The 19,127-nt window shown below is 31.4% G+C and overlaps 3 long non-coding RNA genes across 3 annotated transcripts; 1 reads left to right on the top strand and 2 right to left on the bottom strand.

Moving 5' to 3' along the window:
- Positions 1-2,399: 2,399 nt before the first annotated feature.
- Positions 2,400-3,395, bottom strand: LOC128279333 (uncharacterized). The gene is made up of 2 exons (XR_008286152.1): positions 3,043-3,395; positions 2,400-2,744 (listed from the first exon to the last, which is right to left on the bottom strand). It is a non-coding gene; the product is annotated as an uncharacterized LOC128279333 (long non-coding RNA).
- A 12,302-nt stretch (positions 3,396-15,697) lies between these two features.
- LOC108480415 (uncharacterized) lies at positions 15,698-17,137 on the bottom strand. Its single transcript, XR_001870616.2, has 2 exons — positions 16,691-17,137; positions 15,698-16,227 (listed from the first exon to the last, which is right to left on the bottom strand). It is a non-coding gene; the product is annotated as an uncharacterized LOC108480415 (long non-coding RNA).
- Positions 16,158-16,832, top strand: LOC128295607 (uncharacterized). The gene is made up of 2 exons (XR_008286151.1): positions 16,158-16,287; positions 16,479-16,832. It is a non-coding gene; the product is annotated as an uncharacterized LOC128295607 (long non-coding RNA).
- Positions 17,138-19,127: the final 1,990 nt, after the last annotated feature.

Raw genomic sequence — 19,127 nt, 5'->3', positions numbered from 1 at the left:
TGATTGTGTTAATGCCTTTCAATCCTTACGCTTCTTCTCTTCATCTGTTAATGTCGAAGGCATCTTATCTATCCCTAGCAGGGCATCCTCCAGATCTATATGCGCAAGAACTGCTTGCATCTTAATCTGCCACAATGCAAATCTAGTTTTGCGATCCAACAGCAGAATTTTATACTTCAAAGATACAATTACTGTGATCGAGATGAACAACTCGGAAGCTCTGATACCAATTTGTTAAAAATAAAATAAAATAAACACACAGATTTTTACGTGGAAACCCTTTCGAGAAAAAACCATGGGCAGAAGAGAAGAAAATTCACTATGTCGAATTCGAATAATTACAAGAGGATAGACTATGTCTATTTATAGGCTTGTAAAGCCATATTCTAGTAAAACTGAAATACCTTATTCTAATCAATATCAAATAGATGGAATTTAATAAGGTTTAAAAAATCTTATTCTAAAATAAAATAAAAGAAGTGTAATTCTATATGGTTTCTTCTTTTTTTTAATTTTATCACTGTATTTTATTTAAATAAGGATTCGGGTCACTTAATTCTAACAGATGATCTAATTAACCACACTAAACCTAAAGCTATATATAGAACTGAGATCTTTGAAGAAACTTGCACGTCTTGAAATGAACGTTTATAGCTGCAGCGATTGTAGGTACTCCATGAAACCACAATGCCCTCTGATAGTTTGTTGTAGATATCCTGAGTAGACATGCCTATTATATTATCAACCATAATTGGAACCTCGGCTTCCACAGTGCAAAATTGATTGAAATCAGATGGAGGGGTATTTTGATCTAGAAAATAGACATAGGAACTTAATGGGGAAGAGGAATTGGGTTTGGTGGTACAACGAGAGGCATCAACATACGTAGATAATTTTATTGATTTTGTGCAATTTAAAACTTTCATAAAGAAAGCTCGATTAATATGATCATGTCTAGAAAGATAATCATTATATATATAGACATAAATATCATATGGAGATACACAGGGATTAAGATTTGTATAACTGAGAGGAAGGGAGTTGCAATTTGTTATGGAATGAAAGAAATATTAATTGTATAAACTAGTCAAACTAGTTAGTTGAGTTAGTTGTTATGAGTCAGTTAACAGTTAGTTACGCACTTCTGGTGTTAAATACTCAGCTGGTGCTTCTTTCTAATAATCAATGAATTCAGTTTACTCCTTATCCATATCCAAGCTCGCATCAACAGCTCCCATTGAATCATTTTTGTAAAAGATTTGTTGGACAAAGAATTTTCCTTTTCCTAAAACCAAAGTGGTGCGGTTGTTCTTCTCACACTCGAGTTCGAGGTTATGGTAACCACAATGAAGAGGTTGGTTTTTTAATCCTAATGGATAACTGATATTCAAATTTCCACAAAAAACAGAGCCGCAGTCCTGGTATCGATGCCTAGCGAGACAAGCGCCTGGGAATACAAGTAGAAATAAAGCTAAAGTAGCCATTAGGTGACCCAACAAAGGGAGTTTTAGTTTTGATTGTGGAATCCTAAAAACTTGGGCAGGGAAGAAGAACAACAGTTAATGGACAATCAACAATGGTGTTTAAGAAGACTGTGAGGAGCGTGTGAGACTGAACAGCTTTTAACGCTTTAGTCTTCATTTTAATAATAAAATAGTTTAATCTTTTATTCAGCGATAACGAAAAGTCGTAGTCGAATAATCAAAGTCACCTAAGTGAGGAAGACTAAGTTGCACTGACAAATCAGTATAATGGACATTTGATTTAACCCTTATTAAAAAACAAAAGTTGTTAACCGGTGCAGGCCATCCATTTTTGTTTAAAAAAATATTATCATTAAAAAATTAATTAAAATGTGACTCCAACAGAACGTGTCACGTAAAATTTTGATCTAAGTAAAAAATGTCACTTAACATCCATATGTAATAATAAAAAAATAAATTCGAAATTCAAAAATAATTTAATTAATAAAAAATTATAAAAGAATTTATTAATAATTTTGTGAAAAGAAATTACTTGTCCACAAAGGTGGAATTTTTAAGAAGGTTCACAGAATTTAGAAACATAATAGAACTTGATTACGGAAATAGTAACTAGAATAATAGAAGAGAAAACAGCAGAGGCAGTTGCGCTGAAGTGATTTTACAGTGTTGTTACACATACATCTGTCCATGCCTCAGTTCGCCTATTTTTTATTAACCCAATCGAGATTATTACTAAAATGTTGTTGCCGTAATTTTAGTAATTACTACTAAAATGCTATTAAAGTTTTTTTTTTAAAACAAAAACATGATCTTTAATTAGCTAAAAAAAAAGTTAATTGCCGAGTTTCTCCCTCAGACTCCTCTGCTCTGCAATCACACACTAATAACTGATCATGCCAATATAAAACTCAAAGGTGAGATGACAAAATGAAATGTTTCTAACCTTATACAATTTTACAATTGGTCATTGTAAGACCCAATTTGTGCCCGGGCTTACACTAAAACCAAAACAAAAAAAATAAAACTAAAAAATATATAAATAATAGTCCAATGTCCATTTCTTACATAGTCCAGCAACTAAAATAATGGGTTCAAATTATTAAACTTAATCCAACTAGCCTAAATAACCCAAAATACCCCAAGCCCAAAACACCTAGGGAATTTTCAGCAGAAACCTTAGAAGCTTCAGCCACCGCAGCCTTTAGTTGATTCTTCCACTCGTGCCATGTTCCGCAAATAACTCCTCCACGCCATGCACACCTGCAACAAACGAAAACCACAATAGCAAATGACAGCAAACAATAACAGATTACAGCAAGGATTTTTTGTATTTTTATTTACTCATTTTTTGGCTATAAAACCGAATGTAAACGATGTAAATGGGGGATCTTCTTCTTTTTTTCAGAAATACACATGCATACCAAAATAAAAAAAGTTACTGAAATTAAAAAGTGATTGAAAGTTCTTGAGACTCTTGATTTTCTTTTCGATTTATTTTTTTTTAGTTTATTTTTCACATTCAAAACCGAAAGAAAGAAATAAAAGAAGGAAAACTTACCGTGTGAAGAGGCCATGGCTTTCTTCTCTTTGTTTTGTTGAAATCAAATCAAAGGAGATTCCAAGGTTGAAAGGAACCTCCCAAATTGAGAGCATTATGTGAAGTTGAAACGGCAAATAAAAGAGGGAATAGGTCTTTTTCTTTTTTTTTTTTTTTTTAATTGGCATTTAAATGGCTGTATATTGGATTTTAGTTTTTTAGAATTGATTGTGCAGAATTGAAAACGGTGCCATTAGCTGGATCCACACTTTGGTGCTTCAAATGGTTAATTTGCGCGCTAAGTCCTTTGCATTCGCATGGGGCTTCAACTACTTCCTTTTTGCTTTGCTTTGTTTTTTTTTTCTTTTTCAATTTGGCTCGCTGATTTGAGCGCATTTTCATTTTAATCCATGATACAGTGATGTGATTCAGGCCTGGGAGGATTTACAATATTAGTCCCTATATATTTATGCATGTTATGCATTGATCTATTTTATGGTCATTTTATTTACAAATTGTCCTTCTTATCTTGATGCATTTTTTATTGAGTCTTATATTTGTATAATCGGTTAATTTAGAATACATTCAATATGTGTATGCTTTAATCCATGTTAATAATTTTGTTTGTACATTTGTACAATTATTTTAGATTGTTTACATCATGTATCTTATTTCTTTAAATATTTCGCATATATTTGTATATTAATCATTCTTTTTTAGTTTTTATAATAACTATTGTTTTGCATGTTGTAAAATTCTTTTTATATTACATTGTTTTAATATCTTATTAATAAGTGTTGTTAATATATTTATATACCTAAATTACTTAAAGTATTTCTTAACTTATGTTTAATTTACATGTCTTTATGTACATATAATATTGTTTTGAAAATTCATCTTGGTATTTATAAAATTGTTATTTTTGAAATATGTCTCCTTATTATGTTATCCTAGTATGTTATTTAGTATTTCTTTTAAGTATTTTTGAGCAAAATGATATGCATATAATTTTCTAATTTCACATGTGTTTATTTTATACATAAGTTTTTAAATGTAAAAATCTATCATGCATGTAATACCTTGTCATGTATTATTATTTCTTCATATTTTGTGTGTTATTTAAGTTATTATTAAACATATATTTAGAACTTATATTTAATTTGCATCCATTATTAAAACCAAGATAGTCTTATACATATATATATATATATATATATATATATATTTGTATAATTGTGTTTTTAAAATTATTATATATATAAGTTATGATAAAATTAAGTTAATCTTATAATTCATATTTTATTCAATATTATTTTGGACATACAATTATCATTAAAATTTCTTCATTTGTACATTACCCATGCTAAATTATTTTTACCATAGTACATGTTATTACTTTCATATAAATCTATGTAAATATTTTTCTTTCAATGTATATATTATCCTTTAAAGTCATTTATATGTATAATATATTCTTTCTAAAACCATTTGTTTTATCATACGATTTATATATTGTATACATTATTTTATTATCCTTATGTATGTACTATCTATATGTTCCATCACTTTAACTCAGTTTGTTACATGTAAAATTATATATTATTTGTTTCCAAATGCCCTTTATAAATATAATCTTAATAATATATATATTACTAAATTTACGTGTAAATATAATTTTACGTTTTGTATATAACCTTGTTTTTTAGAAACTTTTGTTACCCATATAGCTTATATATTTACTTTGTTTCTTTCTTACATTTTTTTTACAAACAATTATACTTAATTTTACTTGTATATACATGTTTCATAAATTTATTATATTATTTTATATCATGCATTGTCATTCCTACATATTTAATACATTATTTAAAGTTATCATGTGAATTATCAATTTTGAATGAATTTGTGTTTTAAATACTTCATGCATAATTTGATTTGAACTTTGTATTTTTATCATAATTATTTTCAATAAACATGTTTAAGCAAATTTCTAAATTTCCGTTATTCGAAATAAGGCGATATCTAATATTTGGGGAATTGAAAAATCATGCTCAATCGTCTGGGTATGACTTTTCCGGAGAACCAAACATTTGGATAACCTTTATAATTTTAATGTATGTTTTTAAAGAAGTCGAAAATCAATCGCGTTTTAAAGGTATAAGGATCGCATCCAATCGTCTTTGGGTATGAAACGCATATCTTTGAAACGAAGGATTTTGACCACTAATTTAAACTATTCGAACATTTAAAAAAAGAATCGTACTTTGAGAAAATCTTTTCTTTTAAAACTTTTGATATAAGGATAGCATCAAATCAATTTGGTACCAATTTTTGGGCGTAATGAGGGTGCTAACCCTTCCTCATCATGAATCGACTCCGAACCCACTTTTTTTTATTTTACACGAATAAAGCATTTTAGTAGGTGGTCCAATCACACCTAAATCGAGAGATTGGTGGCGACTCCACATTTTTGTTTTCACAAGTCGATCCTCATTGCTTTCAGAATAAAAAAAGGGTTTGACGACTTAGCGACTCCAGGGGATCGAACAAAGAGAGTCGGCCATAAAATTGATTATTTGTTGTCCTTTTGTCAAAGAATTGAAAATTTGTTTTGAAGATCACGATTATTTTAAATTGCATCTGTTTGCATAATTGTTTTGGTTTGAGTCTTGTAGAATAATATGGCATTGCATTGCATGACCGCTGTGGTTATACCTGTTAAGTGGGAGTAAGAAACTATGCTTTCGTGAGGTTTTCACCTCTGTACGGGCTAGTGGATTGCTTCCGGGATACATCTGTACCTATGATTTCGTGAGATTTTCATCTCCGCATGGTCATAGGGAAATGTATTCCCCTGAATCAAACTCGATTCATATGAGCCTATAATGGGTGAGAATTGAGGAATCTGCTGGTTTAGGTACCCTTTCTCTAGAATCGAGCTACATATAGCGAACCTTAAGAGTTCACCTTAGGTAGAACCTTGCCCAAATTTAGTGGTCACCCGAATAGGTCTTTTATTTGTTATTTATTTCTCCTGTACTAACAGGTTTTGTTTTTGTTTTGTTTATAACTGCATTGCATTACATCATCATAGAAAGGAGGTGTTGATTCATATTTGATTACTAAATAGAATAGTTTGTCATAAGAAAATGAATTTCCTGATAAAGCGGATTATAATACAGTTGTCTGAATTGACGGAAGAATGCTGCCAGTTCGTGGAGAAAAACAAGTTTTTATGCTGCCAGTTCGTGGAGAAAAACAAGTTTTTACTTGAAGATTCAAGCTAATAAAGATTGTTCAAGAGCCATCGTATCTTGATTTTCTTAATGGAGCTAATCAACATAGTGAGGATAATGAGTCATAGCCTGGATCAAGCAAAGAAGAGCTAGATGAGGCATTTATTAGAGGCTTGCGAGATTTGGATTTCACGAAGAAAAGGGATCGGTGTCTTCACTTGGAATATGAAAGCAAGGCCGTATGTGTAATCCATTTTATGTAAAGGGATTTGTTTTCTAGAAAAGTTGTTCTAATGGAATTAAATTGAAAATCAACACTTCCCTTTCTTTTGCACCCATCCCATGCATTTGCATTACATTGCATCATTTCATCATTTGCATTAAATTTTCATAAAAGTGGTCCCTAATTAGTTGAAATCATTTCAATTAATCTGGGAACCAATAAAGACTTACCAACCAAGCGTCGTTATGGTACCCGTGCTAAGACAAAAGATATGGACAAAAGATTGCAAAGACTTGAACAACTTCAAAGAGAGATGCGAGACCAATTACAAATACAGATGCAAGAGCAACTGGCGAAGATTAGGCAAGATATGAGAGACCTGATGTTGGAGTCTCAAAGGAATATGTTGAACCAGTTGTCTTAATTGCTGAAAAAGGAGCTTGAAGAAAAGAAAAGTTCCATGATCAATACTGGGAGGGACAATAAGAAGCCTCTCTACCCTCCAACTTTCACCCCGACAAATGTTCAGACAAGTCCGCAAAGTGTACCTATTATCAGAACTCAGCAATATCAGGCTGGTAACTCGGCACCGGTAGATTACCCGATAGGTTCAGGTTCCAATCCGGGGGGCAACCCCACTAATCTTGAAGTTCCTGATCTAGATAAAATAGAAAAAACAGAGAGGGAATTGCCAAGACAACTTGAGGATCGGTATAGGATGTTGGAGGAAAAATTAAAAGCAATGGAGAATGTTGACTTTTATTGTGGGATTGACGCTAAAGATCTAAGTTTGGTTCCCGATCTGGTACTTCCGCTAAAATTTAAAACTCCAGAGTTTGAAAAGTACAATGGGACTAGTTGTCCTGAAGTTCACATCACAATGTTCTGTTGAAGGATGGCAGGATATGTTAATAACGACCAATTATTAATTCATTGCTTCCAGGACAGTCTGATCGGGTCAGCAGCTAAATGGTACAATCAATTGAGTCGTGCTAAAATCAAATTATGGAAAGACTTAGCACAAGCCTTCATGAAGCAGTATAGTCACATAACAGACATGGCACCTGACAGAATTACCTTGCAAAGTATGGAAAAGAAGCAAAATGAGAGCTTTAGGCAATATGCCCAAAGATGGAGAGAGGTAGCAACACAAGTCCAACCGCCTCTTTTAGAGAAGGAGACTGCGATATTTTTCATCAATACTCTGGAAGCCCTGTTCATTAATCATATGTTGGGAAGTGCTACTCTGAGCTTTTTAGATATAGTAATGTTCGGTGAGATGATTGAAGGTGCGATAAGAAATGGGAAAATAGATATGGGAGAAAGCGCCAAAGGGTCAACTCCGGGAAACAAGGAAAATGAAGTGAACATTATGAGCATGCCTTCCAAATTGGTCAACATAGGCCAGCCAAGGGTTATAACCACCAATTATCAAAAAGAATTTGAATGACATATCCAAAGAGAGGTCCAAGGAATAAAGGTTTCCAAGCCCTTATGTACTTGGGGGTGTTTTGAGCAATGGGACTGTGGCGGAGATCCCTGTATTTTTAAAAGCTAGTCCAGAGTAATATTCAAAACACTCTTGTTGCCTTAAGCCTAGGGGCAATAAGAATCCTTTTGTGAAATAGGCTTGTGTCCAAAATTTTTATTTCAATAAAATGCATACTTTTTGAATAAATATTCTCTCATTCTTTACATATTCTTTTGTTCTTTGGACTATTTACTTTTTAAATATGCTTTCATTCTTCATTCACGATCATACCATACAAATAAATATCCTTGGAATTTGCCTTTGTACCTACTATAGGTCCCCAGATATCAATGACATGAGCAACGTTGTAACTGACTCCCTTTTGGGGTGAGATCGGATCTCAGGACTTTGAAGATGACAGAGATTGTGACTTATTTCCCGATTTGTTAAGGACGGTAGAACAAGATGAAAAAAAGATCCTACTTTACGAAGGGTCAATGGACATTGTGAACAAGGGGCAAAGATTGAAACCTGAGTCACCACAGGGACAAAATGAATTATCTTTGAGTTACTTTAAGAATTCAAAGATGTTTTTGCATGATCATGTCAAGATATACCTGGGATACTAAGATCTGTGGATAATACAAAATGTCTAAATGGCGTCAGAAGGACACATGTAGATGGTTTTATGGTAGCCACGTTAATCATGAGGTTTGGGTACTGTTGATTCACCATGGAAGGGGATCGCATTAGTTGGGCTGTATTTAGTGAGACAAGATTCATGTGTCTTTCTTCACAGACTTTCTCTATGTGGGGCAAGGATGTTATTAGGCCATTCTCGTCTAATATACATCAATTCATCTTGGCAATCATTGATTACTTCATGAAGAGGGTGAAGGTCGCTTCATATGTCAATATTATAAGACTAATAGTCATCAAATTCCAAAAACAAAAAAAAAAAACAAAAACAAAAAAAAACAACAAAAAAAAAAGGTTGCTAATAAGTAATGTCAGAAAGGATTACTTTCAAATACAAGCGCCCAATGTCAAAAGTATGCAATCTGTTCAAAGATCAAACAATATATCACAAAGTCAAGAAAGGCATTCAAAAGAAAAACAAAAGTTCAAAAATAGAAAAAAGGAAAAGCAAATAATAGAACAAAAGTCATAGTGAAAATGGTGAGTCCTGTAAGGATTGGCATAAAAAGTTATCATTTACCCTCTATGTTTATTGAACGTAGGCCAAACCTTCACCGGGGCAACACATTGATTTATAGGACTGAAACAGTTTTTGAAGACGAGGTTCTTTTTCTTCGAGTCTTGGCACAACTAAAGTTGGATGAATTAGAATGGGTTCAATCCTGATATGGTCAGTCAAATTTAAAGGATAGCCATCGCAATCGGATGATGCTGGTTTATCCTCGAGAATTCCATAAGGGGAGTTTGTTATTGAAGAAAATCCTTCCTATACAAAAGGACTTTAAAGGAAGAAATATGCCAAACTAAAAGGGACCTTATGTAAAGAAGGCCTGTTTTTGATCGAAAGGATTTGCCCAGTTCGAGGAATTCAAAATGCAGTCAAAGAGTGTTCTATAGGAGAGGCCAAGGTAAAAACCCGCAAAGGGCGCCTTGAGACCTTAAAAAAAATCAGAATAAAAAAGAGAAATAAAAAGAAAAAAATCAAAAAAAGAAAGAAAGAATCAATCAAAGAAATTGAAAAAGAAAGAAAAAGGAGAGGCCAAAGTGAAAACCCGCAAAGGGCGCTTTGAGACCAAAGGGGATTTGAGTTGAAAACTCGAAAAGGGCGGCTCAGATTTGGATTAAAATGGGGCATACAATAGTCTTGCTAGGCCTGAATTAACAATGAAAGAAGAATGTTACGTCTTGGGGCATTGACAAAGTACCCCAGATCCCATAAACACAGATTGAGCTCAGAATGGTCCTCAAGAAGTTGGTACAGAGAAGATCAAGCTGCGATATCTGGGGCACCTAGCTTTCCATTTTTCCCATTTTTTGTTATCTTTGATTACCTTGTTCTTTTCAGGTCACGTCCTAAAAGATTTCTTTCTTAGTTGCATTTGCTTGTTTGTTTCAAGCTATGTTCTCAATTAATTCCTTTCTTGTCCATGGTTATGATCTTTTTCAAGCATTTTGCATTGAAATAACGATTTTTGGACTAATAATACTTTCATAAAGGAAGTTTCGCGTATTACTTTGGAGAGTTTCTGAATAATACAGGAGCCTGAAATAGGACTATTGTTTAAAACTCACTAAGCTTAAGGGTGGGAAGTATTTAAGCCCAAATTGAGATTATCTCCTTGGATTTTCTGTCAGAAATATTAATTGGTGTTATGATCCTGGCAAAGAGTGAGCAATGGAATTATTCTTGAGAAAAGAAAATGGTATTCTGTATTCATACAGATATCAGACATATACATCTGTTCATTATACCTAGGGAATGGTGTAACAGATCAAATTAATTGAAGATCCTATACCTCTGAGTTATAGCAGGATGGATAGGAGAAATCAAATGATTATTCCCCTGAAGCTGCAGTGGGAAGTTCAAACTTTATATCCCAGAAGCTACAGTGTAAGGGACTTTGAAATTACAGCGGGGCAAGCTTGCTGAGCAGTATGTGATTGTTTCTTTGGGTTTTCTGTCAAGAATGCTAGCCGAACAGGATAGCGGCATAATAAATCAGTGATAATGCTCTGGTGAACAACGAGCAATGATGCCTTAAGCATTTTTACCAAGAAAAAGAAAAAAGAAAAGATCATTAAAAAAAAGATCATTTTCATTTTTTGCATTCATATATCATTCATCACATCTAATTAGGTGCATTTGATTCATTTTAATCATAGATCCTAATTATTTGACATAAGCATCACATCTAGTTAGGTGCATTTGATTCATTTTGATCATAACATTCTAATTAGTTGACATAAGTATCACATCTAGTTAGGAGTATTTGATTTATTTTGATCATAACATCCTAATTATTTGGCATAAACATGATACATGAAATCGAGTCTACAGGACAGGTTCGAGAAGACGGTGTAGTAACATCGGTGAAGTCAGACCTTATATCCCTGAAATTGCAGAGGAATAGATCGAAGATTGCAAACCTTACCTCCCTGAAGTTGCAGTGGAGCAGGTTGAAATGTCGATTCTTGAGAAAGCAGTCTCAATATACAAGTCTTATCTCCCTAAAGTTGCAGTGGAGCAGACTAAAGATTGAAGATCTTATCTCCCTAAGCAGTAGCGGAGCAGATCAAAGATGGTGAATCTTATCTCCATGTATCGGCAATAGAGCAAATTTTACCACCAACCTTATCTCTTTGAGGTAGCAAGAGGGCAGGTTGAAGAATGAGTCTTATCTTTCTGAGGCAGTAAGAAAGCGGACTGAAGATTAAAGATTGGAAAAGACAAATCTTATCTCTATGTATCGGCAATGGAGCAGATTGACGATAGTAGTCTTATCTTCCTGAGGTAGCAAAGAAGCAGACTGGAATTTACAGATCTTATCTCCATGTATCGGCAATGGAGTAGATTTTAACTATTGACCTTATCTCTCTGAGGTAGCAAGAGAGCAGGTTGGCGATTGTAGTCTTGTCTTCCTGAGGTAGCAAGGAAGCAGACTAAAGATTGAAGATTTTATTTCCCTGAACAGAAGCGGGGTAGATCGAAAGAGGCAAATCTTATCTCCATATATCGGTAATGGAGCAGGTTTAAGCCCCAAGATCTTATCTCCCTAAGCAGTAGCGGAGCAGATCAAAGATGGTGAATCTTATCTCCATGTATCGGCAATGGAGCAGATTTTACCACCAACTTATCTCTTTGAGGTAGCAAGAGGGCAGGTTGAAGAATGAGTCTTATCTTCCTGAGGTAGCAAGAAAGTAGACTAAATGTGAAAGATCTTATTTCTCTCAACAGAAGTAGAGTAGATCGAAAAAGGTGAATCTTATCTTCATGTATCGCCAATAGAATAGATTTAAGCCCCAAGATTCATTTTCCTGAAGTTGCAGCAGAACAAATTACAGATGGTGAATTTTATCTCCATGTATCGGCAATGGGGCAGAGTTTAGCCACCAGCCTTATCTCTCTGAAGTAGCAAGAGAGCAGGTTGAAGAATGAGTCTTATCTTCCTGAGGTAGCAAGGAAGCAGACTGAGAATTGAAGATTTTATCACCCTAAGATTACAGCGGAGCAGATCTTTGTAGATGGTGAATCTTATCTCCATGTATTGGCGATGGAGCAGATTTTAGCCACTGACTTTATCTCTCTGAGATAGCAAAAGAGCAGCGATTGTAGTCTTATCTTCTTGAGGTAGCAAGGAAGCAGACTGAAGATTGAAGATTGAAGGACGTAAATATTATCACCATGTACTGGTAATGGAGCAGATTTAAGCCTCAAGACCTTATCTCTCTGAGGTAGCAAGAGAGCAGGTTGAAAATTGTAGTCTTATCTTCCTGAGGTAGCAAGGAAGCAGATTAAAGATTGAAGATCTATTTCCATAAAGCAGTTGCGGAGCAGATTGAAGATGGCGAATCTTATCTCCATGTATTGGCAATAGGGCAAATTTAAGTCACCAGTTCTATTTCTCTAAAGTTACAGTCAAGATTCAGCAAAACCGGGCAAAATTGGCCCTATTTAAAGTCTTTGCTCTATTCTCGTTACACGTCAATTAGCAAAGAGGGGCAGCTGTAAGACCCAATTTGTGCCCGAGCTTACACCAAAACCAAAACAAAAAAAATAAAACTAAAAAATATATAAATAATAGTCCAATGTCCATTTCTTACATAGTCCAGCAACTAAAATAATGGGTTCAAATTATTAAACTTAATCCAACTAGCCTAAATAACCCAAAATACCCCAAGCCCAAAACACCTAGGGAATTTTCAGCAGAAACCTTAGAAGCTTCACCACATGACCTTTAATTGATTCTTCCACTCGTGCCATGTTCGCAAATAACTCCTCCACGCCATGCACACCGCAACAAACGAAAACCACAATAGCAAATGACAGACAAACAATAACAGATTACAGCAAGGATTTTTGTATTTTTATTTACTCATTTTTGGCTATAAAACCGAATGTAAACGATGTAAATGGGGATCTTCTTCTTTTTTCAGAAATACACATGCATACCAAAATAAAAAAGTTACTGAAATTAAAAAGTGATTGAAAGTTCTTGAGACTCTTGATTTTCTTTTTGATTTATTTTTTTTTAGTTTATTTTTCACATTCAAAACCGAAAGAAAGAAATAAAAGAAGGAAAACTTACCGTGTGAAGAGGCCATGGCTTTCTTCTCTTTGTTTTGTTGAAATCAAATCAAAGGAGATTCCAAGGTTGAAAGGAACCTCCCAAATTGAGAGCATTATGTGAAGTTGAAACGGCAAATAAAAGAGGGAATAAGTCTTTTTTTTTTTTTTTTTTAATTGGCATTTAAATGGCTGCATATTGGATTTTAGTTTTTTAGAATTGATTGTGCAGAATTGAAAACGGTGCCATTAGCTGGATCCACACTTTGGTGCTTCAAATGGTTAATTTGCGCGCTAAGTCCTTTGCATTCGCATGGGGCTTCAACTACTTCCTTTTTGCTTTGCTTTGTTTTTTTTTCCTTTTTCAATTTGGCTCGCTGATTTGAGCGCATTTTCATTTTAATCCATGATACAGTGATGTGATTCAGGCCTGGGAGGATTTACAATATTAGTCCCTATATATTTATGCATGTTATGCATTGATCTATTTTATGGTCATTTTATTTACAAATTGTCCTTCTTATCTTGATGCATTTTTTATTGAGTCTTATATTTGTATAATCGGTTAATTTAGAATACATTCAATATGTGTATGCTTTAATCCATGTTAATAATTTTGTTTGTACATTTGTACAATTATTTTAGATTGTTTACATCATGTATCTTATTTCTTTAAATATTTCGCATATATTTGTATATTAATCATTCTTTTTTAGTTTTTATAATAACTATTGTTTTGCATGTTGTAAAATTCTTTTTATATTACATTGTTTTAATATCTTATTAATAAGTGTTGTTAATATATTTATATACCTAAATTACTTAAAGTATTTCTTAACTTATGTTTAATTTACATGTCTTTATGTACATATAATATTGTTTTGAAAATTCATCTTGGTATTTATAAAATTGTTATTTTTGAAATATGTCTCCTTATTATGTTATCCTAGTATGTTATTTAGTATTTCTTTCAAGTATTTTTGAGCAAAATGATATGCATATAATTTTCTAATTTCACATGTGTTTATTTTATACATAAGTTTTAAATGTAAAAATCTATCATGCGTGTAATACCTTGTCATGTATTATTATTTCTTCATATTTTGTGTGTTATTTAAGTTATTATTAAACATATATTTAGAACTTATATTTAATTTGCATCCATTATTAAAACCAAGATAGTCTTATACATATATATATATATATATATATATATATATATATATATATATTTGTATAATTGTGTTTTTAAAATTATTATATATATAAGTTATGATAAAATTAAGTTAATCTTATAATTCATATTTTATTCAATATTATTTTGGACATACAATTATCATTAAAATTTCTTCATTTGTACATTACCCATGCTAAATTATTTTTACCATAGTACATGTTATTACTTTCATATAAATCTATGTAAATATTTTTCTTTCAATGTATATATTATCCTTTAAAGTCATTTATATGTATAATATATTCTTTCTAAAACCATTTGTTTTATCATACGATTTATATATTGTATACATTATTTTATTATCCTTATGTATGTACTATCTATATGTTCCATCACTTTAACTCAGTTTGTTACATGTAAAATTATATATTATTTGTTTCCAAATGCCCTTTATAAATATAATCTTAATAATATATATATTACTAAATTTACGTGTAAATATAATTTTACGTTTTGTATATAACCTTGTTTTTTAGAAACTTTTGTTACCCATATAGCTTATATATTTACTTTGTTTATTTCTTACATTTTTTTACAAACAATTATACTTAATTTTACTTGTATATACATGTTTCATAAATTTATTATATTATTTTATATCATGCATTGTCATTCCTACATATTTAATACATTATTTAAAGTTATCATGTAAATTATCAATTTTTGAATGAATTTGTGTTTTAAATACTTCATGCATAAATTGATTTGAACTTTGTATTTTTATCATAATTATTTTCAATAAACATGTTTAAGCAAATTTCTAAATTTCCGTTATTCTGAAATAAGGCGATATCTAATATTTGGAGAATTCGGAAAATCATGCTCAATCGTACTGGGTATGACTTTTCCGGAGAACCAAACATTTGGATAACCTTTTATAATTTTAATGTATGTTTTTTAAAGAAGTCGAAAATCAATCGCGTTTTAAAGGTATAAGAATCGCATCCAATCGTACTGGGTATGAAACTGCATATCTTTGAAACGAAAAATTTTTGACCACTAATTTAAACTATTCGAACATTTAAAAAAAAAAGAATCGTACTTTGAGAAAATCTTTTCTTTTAAAACTTTTGATATAAAGATAGCATCAAATCAATTTGATACCAATTTTTGAGCATAATAAAGGTGCTAACCCTTCCTCATACGTAACTGACTCCCAAACCCACTTTTTTTATTTTACACGAATAAAGCATTTTAGTAGGTAGTCCAATCACACCTAAATCGAGAGATTGGTGACGACTCAATATTTTTGTTTTCACAAGTCAATCCTCATTGCTTTCAAAATAAAAAAAGGGTTTCGATAGTCATTAGTAACAATCTCCACCGATGTACTTGGCCCATCATTTAAGTTCTCAAAGCTATCAACTTCCATTTACGTTTCAAGAGGAAGTTGATAAAATGGCTTAGAGGCATCTCAAAGAGTTCAACATCAGTTTTGTAATGGCACATTTTTGCCCGGGCTGACACCAAGACCAAAACCAAAAATAATAAAAATCCAAAATTAAAAGTCCAATGTCCAGTTACAAATATTTGGACAAAAAACAATTTAAACCCCAAAATGACCCATAACACAATAAGTCCTAAAAACTAATTAACCCATATCCCAAATTTAGCCCAAAACCTGAGGCCCAATGCACCCAAAGTTGTTTCAACCACTGGTGAATGCCAGAAGATTCTGGAGCAAGCTGGAACGACACCAGAAGGTTGGTCTCACATGAGAGACCCTTGCGCTCAGCCTCCACATCACCCGGGGTCATCTTCTCCGTACGGCCATCTCTGCAAAAGAACACACGAGAAGAAAAACTAACAGAATACAACAGATGACAGCCAGTAAATGTATTTTTATTTATTTATTTATTTTTCCTCTGTAAATCCGGCTATAAAAAGCCGAGAATATGTACCTTGATTCTTTACACATACAGATTACGCTCAATATACGCATGCACATTAGATATTCAAAAATCTAGCCCAAAATTTTGAAAGGTGAATCCCAGATTTATTCTTTATTTTCTTTGATTGATTCGCAGATTTAGCAAGAATATTAAAAGGGGGAAATCTAGGACGCCGATGAAAAGCCCCAAACATCTCCGATATATATAGATGTGGGCGAGGGTCGAGTGAGATTAAAGTTTTGTTTGAATATTTGAGAAATTTATTTTGTTTTTGTTTTAAAAAAAAAAAGCAGTATAAGATTCACATTTTTTTTTGTGAAAAAAAAAAAGGAAAGGAGCGAAGTTACCTGATTTTTGGAAAGGTGACCTTTGTTGGCTAGATCTGGCCCTTATCCGCACCACTGGCCATCAAACTGACGGATGTTCATGGCTGCGTGATGAAATGAACCCACACAGAGCAAGGGTTCTGTTTTTTTTGGCATCTTCTTTGAAGAGAAAAGAATGAAAATAGGGTTTTTAGCACTAAAAGTAAAACGGCGCCGCACAGGGGGAATGAAGGTCCGCGCGTTAACCCGCCTGGAGCCCCGAATTTGTGCCTTTGCACCTGGAAGGGAATATTTTGCGGCAGGTTCCTCCTACTTGTACCGCGTTGTAATTTGCTCCTATTTGCATTCGATTTGCTTTATTTTCTTTTAGATTATCCCTAAAATTTGAAATACTTTTATGTTTTAGTCCATATTTCAACACAATGTTTCAAGATCAGGGATTATTTCAATTTTGATCCCTGTGAATTCATGTGTGTTATATATATGTCACCTTTAGTAGTTTTACTTATTTTGTAAATTTTCTTTTATTTTTACTTTGATTTCGATTAAGTATTTTATTAGATTTATGTTATAAATTTGGGTTTATTCACTCATATATTTTCAATCCTTTTATTAATGTACGTATATTCATCCTTATTTTATTCTCATTTTATTTGTTACTGTTTATATTATTTGTAATGTTAATATTAATGGTATTATTTGTATTGTTGGTTACTTATTTGTTGTAATTTGGGATACTTGAATTTCTATATTGTTGTACATTATTTTATGTAATGTTTTATGTGTTATTGTACATGTATGCAGCATAATAATTGGTTTTATTCCATGAACATTATTAACATTAAATTATTATATATATATTTAACTATTTTTTCACATATAAATGTTATTTGTATTTGTTTTTAAAAATAAAATCGCATGTTATATACAGTAACTAAATTTTAACTATACATATACAAAAATTATTGATATATATAATTTAAATACATTTTTAAACATTAGTATTTTTATACATATAATTTCTTTTAGATTTATTCACATATCTTTCTTATTTAAAAGAAAATCCCACATATTTTGTGTATTATTTAAGTTATTATTAAACATATATTTAGAATTTATATTTAATTTGTATTCATTATTAAAGCCAAGATATTCTTATACATATATATATTTTTAAATAAACTCATATAATTGTGTTTTTAAATTATTACGTATATAAAATTATGTTTAATTCTATAATTCATATTCTAATTAAATGATATTTTGACATATAATTATTTTTGACATATAATTATTTCTAACATTTTTTCACATGTATATGGTACATATTAAATTATTTTTACTATGGTATATGTTATTATTTTTATATAGCTTTATGTAAATATTGTTCTATGGATATATATCCTCTTTAAAATTATTTATGTGTATGATATTTTGAAGAACCCTCTTAAATCATATAATTTATTGTATCTCATATTATCCTTATGTTCTTTTTCATATATATCAATATATATTGTACTTATATAACTTATATATTTGCTTCATTTTTTATCCATTATTAATTCCAAATAATTATACCCAATTTTTTACTTATATATAACAGTTTCATAAATTGACTTTGTATATTATTTTATATCTTGTATTGTTATTCTTTCATATTTAATACATTATTTAAGTTATCTTGTGAATTACCAATTTTAAATAAATTTGTGTTTTAAATATTTTGTATATGATTTGATTTTAACTTTGAAATTTATAATAACTATTTCAATAAACATATATCCCAAGTTTTATACAAGTGTGTCAACTTATGTATTATATAAACATTAATTTTTCATTTTGTTTCATAAATATTTTTGTACATCATTTTATTTTATGTTATGACCATGTGTATTATTTTTATATTAATTATTCATTATCCATGCTTAAAGAATTTTTTTTGTTACATTATACCTAATATGATTGTTAGATGTATTAAGCAAGGTTTATTGTATTTTGAGTATATTATTTCATATGTTTTTTTTACAATTCATTAAATATTTCATCAATTTTAAAATGAATAAACATGTTTTTAAGCAAATTTCTAAATTTTTTTCAAAAATTCTGAAATAAGGCAATATCTAATGTTTGGGAAATTTGGAAAATCATGCTCAATCGTACTGGGTATGACTTTTCCGATGAACCAAATTTTGGATAACCCCTTTTATAATTTTTTTATTTTTTTCAAAAGTCAAAAATCGATCGCATCTTAAAGGTATAAGGGATCGTATCCAATCGTACAGGGTATGAAACCACATATCTTTGGAACGAGAAATTTTTTACCACTAATTTGAGCTATTCAAACATTTTTTTTATATACTTCGAAAAATCTTTTCTTTTAAAACTTTTTAAGGACAGCATCAAATCAATTTGGTACTAGTTTTTGGGCTAATAAGGGTGCTAACCCTTCCTCATGCGT

This window comes from Gossypium arboreum, chromosome 1, assembly GCF_025698485.1.
Source record: "Gossypium arboreum isolate Shixiya-1 chromosome 1, ASM2569848v2, whole genome shotgun sequence".
Lineage (NCBI taxonomy): Eukaryota > Viridiplantae > Streptophyta > Magnoliopsida > Malvales > Malvaceae > Gossypium > Gossypium arboreum.
This window is presented reverse-complemented; position numbering and strand designations above follow the sequence as displayed.